Source organism: Lethenteron reissneri, chromosome 39 (genome assembly GCF_015708825.2).
Source record: "Lethenteron reissneri isolate LAM-NWPU_2019-01 chromosome 39, ASM1570882v1, whole genome shotgun sequence".
Classification (NCBI taxonomy): domain Eukaryota; kingdom Metazoa; phylum Chordata; class Hyperoartia; order Petromyzontiformes; family Petromyzontidae; genus Lethenteron; species Lethenteron reissneri.
The window spans coordinates 7,215,135-7,223,580 of record NC_083817.1 but is presented as its reverse complement, the minus strand read 5'-3'; the positions used below and the strand labels follow the sequence as shown (position 1 = coordinate 7,223,580).

General features: G+C 44.7%; 1 protein-coding gene across 1 annotated transcript in view; it reads left to right on the top strand.

Moving 5' to 3' along the window:
• The first annotated feature begins 541 nt into the window (after positions 1–541).
• Positions 542–8,446, top strand: part of LOC133352084 (ras-related protein Rab-3C-like) — a 30,244-nt gene continuing 22,339 nt past the window's right edge. The window contains exon 1 of the mRNA XM_061567832.1: positions 542–722. The gene's annotated coding sequence lies outside the window, so the exon portion shown is untranslated. The remainder of the gene's footprint in view (positions 723–8,446) is intronic.

The window sequence follows — 8,446 nt, the reverse complement described above, 5'->3', positions numbered from 1 at the left end:
TACGCGACGTTTCGGGCAATGACCCTTGTTCATAGCACATTGAGATACAGTTGCATTTAGAGGCTCAAATTTTACTGCAAAGTGCAAGTACTGTATCTGTGCATTACTCTGCATTAAAATCGTTCAAAAATAGATGGCAAAATTCACGTTTCTTCATCATCGTGTGATGATGATGATGTCCTTGTTGAAGAACTGCTCATCAATGGAGTGGCCAATGCGACATCAGTGTGATGTAGAACACACACGCGGAGTGCAGGTGTGCGTGTGTGTGCGTGGCAAGGCAGCAGGCATGGCAAGCAAGAGTAGGTGGCAAATGGGCACGGTGAACGCGAGAGAGGTGGAAACAAAATCCATGAGACTTCATTTTTTTTTTAATCTTCATTATTATATTCGCATTATTCTTCTTCGCCTATTCCTCCTCCTCCACCGTTCGCGATTGGCTCATTGCCGGGCATAAAACGAAATGTCCGGGAATTGTGCCCTGGCCAGCGATTGGCTGCGTCTTAGCCGTGTGGCTTTGTTCGCGCGCAGGAATGGGAGCTTGGTGGGGGGGGTGGCGATGTGATGCGGTGTGCCGTGCGTGCGCTGCGTGAATCACTCCTGGAGCTCGCTTGAAGCCACCAACACAGCAGCAGCAGTAGCAGCCGCCACCGGCAGCCAAGGCGGAGACAAAGGGGAGCCACCACCACCATCACTGCGCTCAAGGACAAGCAGAACCCGTGGTAAGGACGAAGATGCCCCCCCTCCTCCCGTCTCTCTCTCCCTTTGTGTTGTAGCCTGTAAGCCTTTACGACTGCTTGGGTGGGAGGTATCTGTTATCGAGCAGCAAACCTATGAAGGTTCCGGTGCGTGCACACAAGGGAGGTTGCGTGGGTGGGTGACCAACAAACACCCCACACCCAGCCGCCTTTGTCTCCCCACTGCTGCCGATGTTTAAACGTCGCGCCAGGTGCTCGTTTAATAATGAGCCGACCGAAGGAGAGAGTCCGGGACCGGTGGTGGATGATTCGTCCCACCCGTTGTCGGTGGCCGTGAGCGGGGATCGAACTGGGGTTGGGCCGGTTTCGAAGCGCAGTGCCGCTAACCACTGCGCCACCGCTCCCCCCCCCCACCCACCCTTGATGCGAGATAGAGGTTGTGCACGTAATGGCATTGTGATGTAGCAGCAATCTGCTCGATTGTAAATGAGACGGGGTGTGAATGTAAATGATGCATTGAATACTGTGGCGTGTAGGCCAAATTTGGCAGTGCGTTTATAAAATAAAACGTAAGAGTCCCGTTGTAAATCTACTGCTGGATGAACCGTCTTCACGCTGGCGAAAGGAAGGGGTGATGTATAGCGGGATGCATGGTCGGTTCGGATGTTTCTCGACACTGATGTTAGCCGTGGCTGGGAATCGAACTCGGGCGACTGGGATCATTCGATGTTGTGTGTGTGTCCGTACACATCCTGTGTGTGAAATTTAATTTAATGGTTTCGATCCTGTTCATTCTATACCGGGGGGGGGGGTCTTTGTTTTATTTTGTTATAGGTACGGCTGTGAGCGTATAAATAACCCGTTTTTTTATCCCATAGCCAGTGTTGGCGTATGATCGGTCAATTTAAATATCCCTTATCCTACAGCCCTGTCCGCTTCTATCGAATAGGCACGGAGTGGTGGCGCAGCGGTTAGCGCACCGCGCCCTACGAGTTCAATTCCCGACCACGGCTCACGTCAGTGGCGAGTGATGTCTGAACCGGATCTGTGTCCGCCACGCCTCCCCGGCGTTCGTATACTGACCAAAAGCGGTGAAGTATGGCTCTGACAAACCCCCAGGACAGAGCCGTCGTGGATAAGACACGAGGTTGCAAAATAACCGCCTTGTGCTCTATCATACGGTAACAGCGTGCAGTATAACATGCATTGTTGTGTGTAGCCTATTGCATGTATAGATAGCATGTTTCTAGATATGATGGTAATTAAAAAAAATAATGTGCACTAGTGTATGTTGATAATAAAATACAATATAGAACACGTACAGTTCACGTTTGTACAAGTACATATCATTCGTAACCTGCACATTTTTCCATACATTTCACCTATTTGATCCACCGTCAATAAATCTCCACGGTATAAAAACTGTACCCTTAATGCATACAAGAGATGCTTTGATATGTAATGCTTGCGATGTATTTTAGTAAAAAAACACCTTGCTGTGTGTAATAACGAAAGGCAACGTGTACCAGGATGTCTTTAAACTTTGCATATCGCTTGCTCTGATATGCATCAGAAACCTGGACGTTGATGAAAAAAAATGCAAAAATAACACCCAGAAAATTGCAAACAAAAACTAAAAATAATCGTGGGAGAGGAACTTTGCTAGGAGTAGCATTGAAAGACAGAGAGAGGGGGGCGACGGAGATTGGAGGAACGTGCGAAGGTTAAAGACGAACATCGTATTGACTGCTTACAACAACACGAAATGTCGAGTAAGATTTGGGCAGGGCACATAGCTGGAGGGGATAGTCACCAACCGTGCTGACCGAGGCTGAAAGGCGGGAGGGAGTGGCAGAACAAGGAGGCAAACGAGGCCCGAGAGGCCGTCCATTGCGGAGATGGAGCGAGGACATCATCCCCGTGCACAGGAGCGAAATGGATTGTTACATCACAAGACCATGGTGGATGGCTTGACCATACTGAGTGCAGGACAGTTTGGTGTTGCTGCACTCTGCCCTCTATTGCCCTTAATGCCAATTACACCTGCATGTTATGGTAACATATCTAAGCACTATCCAGGCTCGGACCTGCTTAGCTTGCGAACTCCGACGAGACCGGGTGCACTCTGGGTCATTTGTGCCTAGGCGTAACCTTCCCTGAGCCAGTTGTGGAAATTCCACATTCATATGGCAGGGCGGCAGTATATCCATGGGACAATCACTGTGGATTTCCCCAGAAAGGGGTGCTCGTTGTATTTACACCGGAGGGTTGATGGGCTGACTTGTGTAAACATAACGCTCATTAAGCAATATGTGACGTGTGTGAATACACACGTGCTACAATATATTCGGCCCTGTTAAATGACCTTTATATATTCTCTGTGCACCATATGCAATATATAAATGACATGGGGCGTAGTACAGTAGTTGATGTGTTTTAATGTGAAAGCTGCCCAACATCATCTCGGTCAAGGGCATTGAAAATTATGCTGTCGAGTGTTGGCAGGGGAATCACCGATGCTCGTGTGTTGTGCAGCATAATTGTCGATTGCAATGTCACGGCGTCCTCCGTGCTCCTTGGCGAGGATTATATGTGTTCTTGGCCTAGGAGCATATAATAATAAAAAGGGTTAAGGGATGTCAATATTGTGGGTTTAGTAACGAATTGGCGTGTTTTGTTTAGGTGACAAACTTTACTAATTGGCTGTGTCGGGTGGTGGCGGGGGTCTAACCCAAAAAAAAATCCACTTCTGGATGGAGCATGTTTACTGAAGAGATGGAGCCATGAAAGCAGCTCGTCTGCAGGTGTTAGCTGGATGATGAACATCTCAGGATTATCGGAGATGATGGCGGCTTGGAGAAGGATTAATTCAGCATTTGATTGACCAATGATGATGAATGGGCATGAACTGCAGGTGGATTACGGATGGAAGGGGATTCATAGAGGTTAGCCCAATTAATGTGACGATTTAAATTGTGCGCGAATGAACAACGTGGAGGCATATATCTTGTTTTACACATCAACAAAGGAATAGCTCCAGATTACAAAATGCCATCATGTCCATACCTCTCCAACACTTTTCATTCATCGCCAGATCCCACTTCTTCCATCACAGTAAATATGAGACTTCTAAAATCTACCATAACATTATCCCACCATCTACTCTTTCCCTTGGTTACCGAATTCATGGAGACCACTCCACTGTCTGTCTTGGGAATAGACCCTTCCTGCACATAGTCCCACCCAGTGCATCCGTTTTTGTCTAATTATAAGTATCTTCTTGGTTCTTTCGGTAAAGTCACGTAGAAGGGAAGTAATAAAATAATAAAAATAAAACATAATAAAATAAAATAATTCTCACGACGTTTCGGCTACAACGCAAGCAGCCGTCTTCAGGTGAAGAATGAGACACTGCCAAGCTAGGAGATTATATATAAGCTGGGTTGGAGGTGGAAGAGCGCCTTAACAAAAAGAATGTGCATATCAAGAGGAATTTTGCATATTCATGGGAAATGCCGAATTCATGGAGACAACGGCGTTGTAGCCGAAACGTCGTGAGAATTATTTTATTTTATTATGTTTTATTTTTATTATTTTATTACTTCCCTTCTACGTGACTTTACCGAAAGAACCAAGAAGATGAATCCCTGCAGTCACGAAAGCTTTAAATCGAAATTTAATTATAAGTAATGGGACCCTGGCAGATGGGCCTAAAGTAGGCCAACAGCACCCACAATAGGGGAGTGGGACCCTGGGTAAATGTCAATAACTAAAGGCAGATGAGCCTCAAGCAGGCTAATATCCACAACTACTGCGAATGAATGAGTGGCTACACCTGGTATATTGTTCTGGTCATCAACTACCACAATGTCAAAGGAATGAATATAAATGTATACATATATGGTCTCTACAATAAAGTAGACCAGTTATGGGACGTTTTGCCTGTGATTCCTGTTATTTGGGGCGACAAAACAGTCCATGGAAAATATCTATCCATCCCTCTCTGATTCCTATTCTTGATGATCTGTATTTTCCCCATAATGCATTGAAAATTGATTTCCGATTCAAATCTTTTTACAGATAAGAGGAGTTATCTTATTTTTAGATGTCAGAATCTATATTCACACTGGAGGAACCCGATGAACTTTACGGCTCATTTTTCACAGATGTCCAGTAGGGGTGGGTCAGAAAGTTACGATGTGCAGTGTGGTTCGCGTCGTTATTTTAATTAAGTGGCAGTTGGGATTTTGTTTTCCAAAATATGCCTGCAATGTTTAAACATTGTTTGCGTGCTCTCATAATAACCACTGTTGACAAATGTTATACCATGTATCGATATTATAGGCTTATGAGATGCGCCATGTCATATTATTGTCTTAATATAAATTACGTTATACCGTACCACAGTGTCACATATAAGCTCCTGTGGTTTTCAAGTGCTTCGGGCATGCATGCATTAGAAGACGTGACGAGCATTGATAAAGTGTGTTTATATGCTGTGAGTGTACATGTATGCACAGTTCTTAAATTAGAACACAACGGAAGTCATTTGTAAATAACATTAAAATGCGGATGCAAGGAGAGTGGATGAGCCCTGGGTGTGCTGGGTGGATGGTGATGGACCATCGATCAATAAATTAGCATGCGCACCGTTACGGATGCCGAGTGTAAAATTGAGTGCGTATTTTATTACTCATTTTAATGTGATGGCTTAACTCAAGGCATTTAAAGATCTGCACTTTCACCGACACTTAAAAATATCACATTTATTTTGGCGAAAACATCCAAATCTTATCATTCGTACACAATACTATACGGTACATTCGATTTCAAATAAACCGGAGGCATACTAAAATTGACTAGGGACTTCTGCAAGCAGAAATTAAAATTGGCAGTTGTGGTGCTAATCTCTTGGTAGGATCGTGTGAAATTGCGATGGCTCGGGCAGGCCTTCATCCAGCCGTGCATTTATCGTGACTGATGAGGCTGCATCTGTTGGCAGTCCTGCAGCAATGGTGGAAATGCCAGATTTCTACCCATAGGACAGGCGCTGTTGGTATATCACGAAATGGTGGAGGCTCACAGGTTGCTGCTTATTTCATTGACCTTGGAGACGTGCTTATAAATTGTAATTACAGATTAATCCCTCTTTTCTGCAATGTAATCTGCACATTTTATTTTCTTTTAGCCAATAATTATTCACAGATAATCTAGAGGCGTCCTGCAATATAGGAAGGGACCCCCTCAGATTATCGCGGATAATAGGATAAATAGGGGTGCAGGAATCGTGGGAAATATGGTCACAGATAAGAGGAGTTCTGTATAGAGCACTGGACTACAACTGCATCACATGATTTGACCGAAGCTGGGAATTGAAATCATAGTTCCATTGATAACCCAAGCTGCTCCAGCACCTTGGCAGAACGGGCACGAATGTTAGTAATACACATTTATATTTACAGCCGCTGCTGGTTAAAAGTCTACCCGTGTCATATTGGTCCTCGGGCTAGTTTGAATATTGTGAACTTCACCTGGCTAATCAGTGTGAGCTCAAGGGAAGAGCCCAGTACTAATTCAGATGTCACGCGTCGCTGATGTTAACCGTGGCCAGGACTGAAACGAAGGTCACCGCGTTCAGAGCGCATTTCGCTAACCACTGCCACTGCTCACTCTGAAACCAATTTCCACAGAAATATGGAAAGTAAGCGAAAACGCCTGCTTTTGTGTATATGTAAATTATTGTACAGTAACACCGACAACTATGTCCAATATTGCATGTTTGTGGATATTTTTGAGCACCTTTTCTTGTTTTCAAAATATTTTGACCACCGCAAGAAGGACATTAGCCATTTTGCAAATGGTGATGACGTTGGATCGGCAATCGCCACCGCTGGCCTAACATTGTCCCCGTTGCAGCATGTCCTCCGGCATGATGTGTGCTGTGCACATTGCGGCTTGAAGACTCTGTGCTATTTATAGCACCAGTGATAGAGTGGTGGGTTCTGCACTGGAGCTGTATCAGCAGTCCAATGGTGACCATAGTGACAGTTGCCAAGGCGATGACAGAATGAAGCTTGAACATACCTAACTGGGAAGGTTATAGAGGGGAAACATAACAGTAGAAGCTGTACTGTGTAATTTTACGGTGAGGATTTTAATACATTTTATTGGAGTAATAAAAGACGAAAAAATATAAATCATCCCTGCTGTAAAGATCACACACTCACATTGCCACTTGCTGGGTACACTAACCCAGCATATTTATATATTTTTCACGTGTTCATTTATTTAACTCCTTCGACAGTCAATGCATCTGCAGATTTGTGAGTGTCTTGAAAGTGAAATTATTTTTTGTAATGGAACCTTGGCTACACAGGCAAATCAAACTGATGGGACTCGTGATTAATATTTATGGGCTACTCTGCCATGCATAGCCATATACTGAATGAGCTACACACAGCTGGTCCTTGTTTTAAAATTTAAGTGACAATAATATCGAGGTGACTGGGTAGCTTGGAGAACTAATGCCCAAGGTTTTTGACCTCAGAACACTGAACCAATATTACTGCGTGGGTTTTCCGATAGTTGTGCTGTATAGCGCTCTCCCTGAAGTGTTTTCAGGTTGTACGGCATGTCTGACATGTCGTTCTACATTCTGGGAGATTTTTCGGGGTGTTTCGCTCCGTGTGCTGGGAGCACCTCTGTGAACTGAAGACCGCGTGCCGGACAACACGCGGTACAACCCAAAAACCCATCGGAATGCTAAACTTAAGGTCTTGGGTTTGATTCCAAAGCTGCCATCCATTTGAATCCCCCACGCCTATGTTATTACATCACGAATGCGCTCAGTCCAGTCACCAATTGCATAAAAAATGGTAACAAAGTTAATTTAATTGATGAAGCCACAAATTAGGCAACCTCACGGTCATCATTTGATTATTATCCAAAGAATACACACGGTGTCATTTTAAGGTAATGATAGTTTTAGAACCTATGGCTTATTTTTGGAATATTTCAGTGGCTGAACACAAAATGTAATGCACCCACCATCCCCCAACAATTATAAAAAAAAAGCCAGTTTGGCTGAGTGTCCAACACTGGTATTTTATGAGCATTTCTTCTTTTTGAAGAAAGGCAGGCATATTTTTAAAATAATAATTACAGCCCCAATCCATTGATAAACTATGCCAAAGTAGAATGCCACTTAATGATTATACTAATGATGACCCACATCTTGGTAGCATCTGAAATTGAAATTTACCATCTGAAATTGTGGAACTGCCCATATGCATTCTCTGCGAGGGTTAAATTTGCGTGTGTCGTCTTCCTCTGGGGAATTAGCCAACGGAAACATTGTCAATTCTCGGCACACGAGTATAGGGCGTGTGTGTGTGTGCGGGGCTTACGGTGGAGCAGCAATATAGCGGTTAGCGCACTGCGCTACGAATCCGATCCGAGTTCGATTCCCGACAAGGGCCAACGCCAGTGACGATCATTATAATAGGTTCTGGGCCTCCCCTAGGTCGACTCAGCCTTAAACGAGTACCTGGTGCGGTGTGTAAATATCGCCACTCGGGAGACAAAGGTGGCTAGCATAGTGTTTTGGCCACCCACCCCCTCGTGTGCCGTTTCCAGCCTTCATAGCTGCTCGCTAAAAGCATTTGCCCCAGCATTCTGTTAAGGCTATACGGGGGATCTTTTTCTCTTGTGGCTGCCGGTGCCCTAAGCGTCACGCCCGTCGGTTGCTT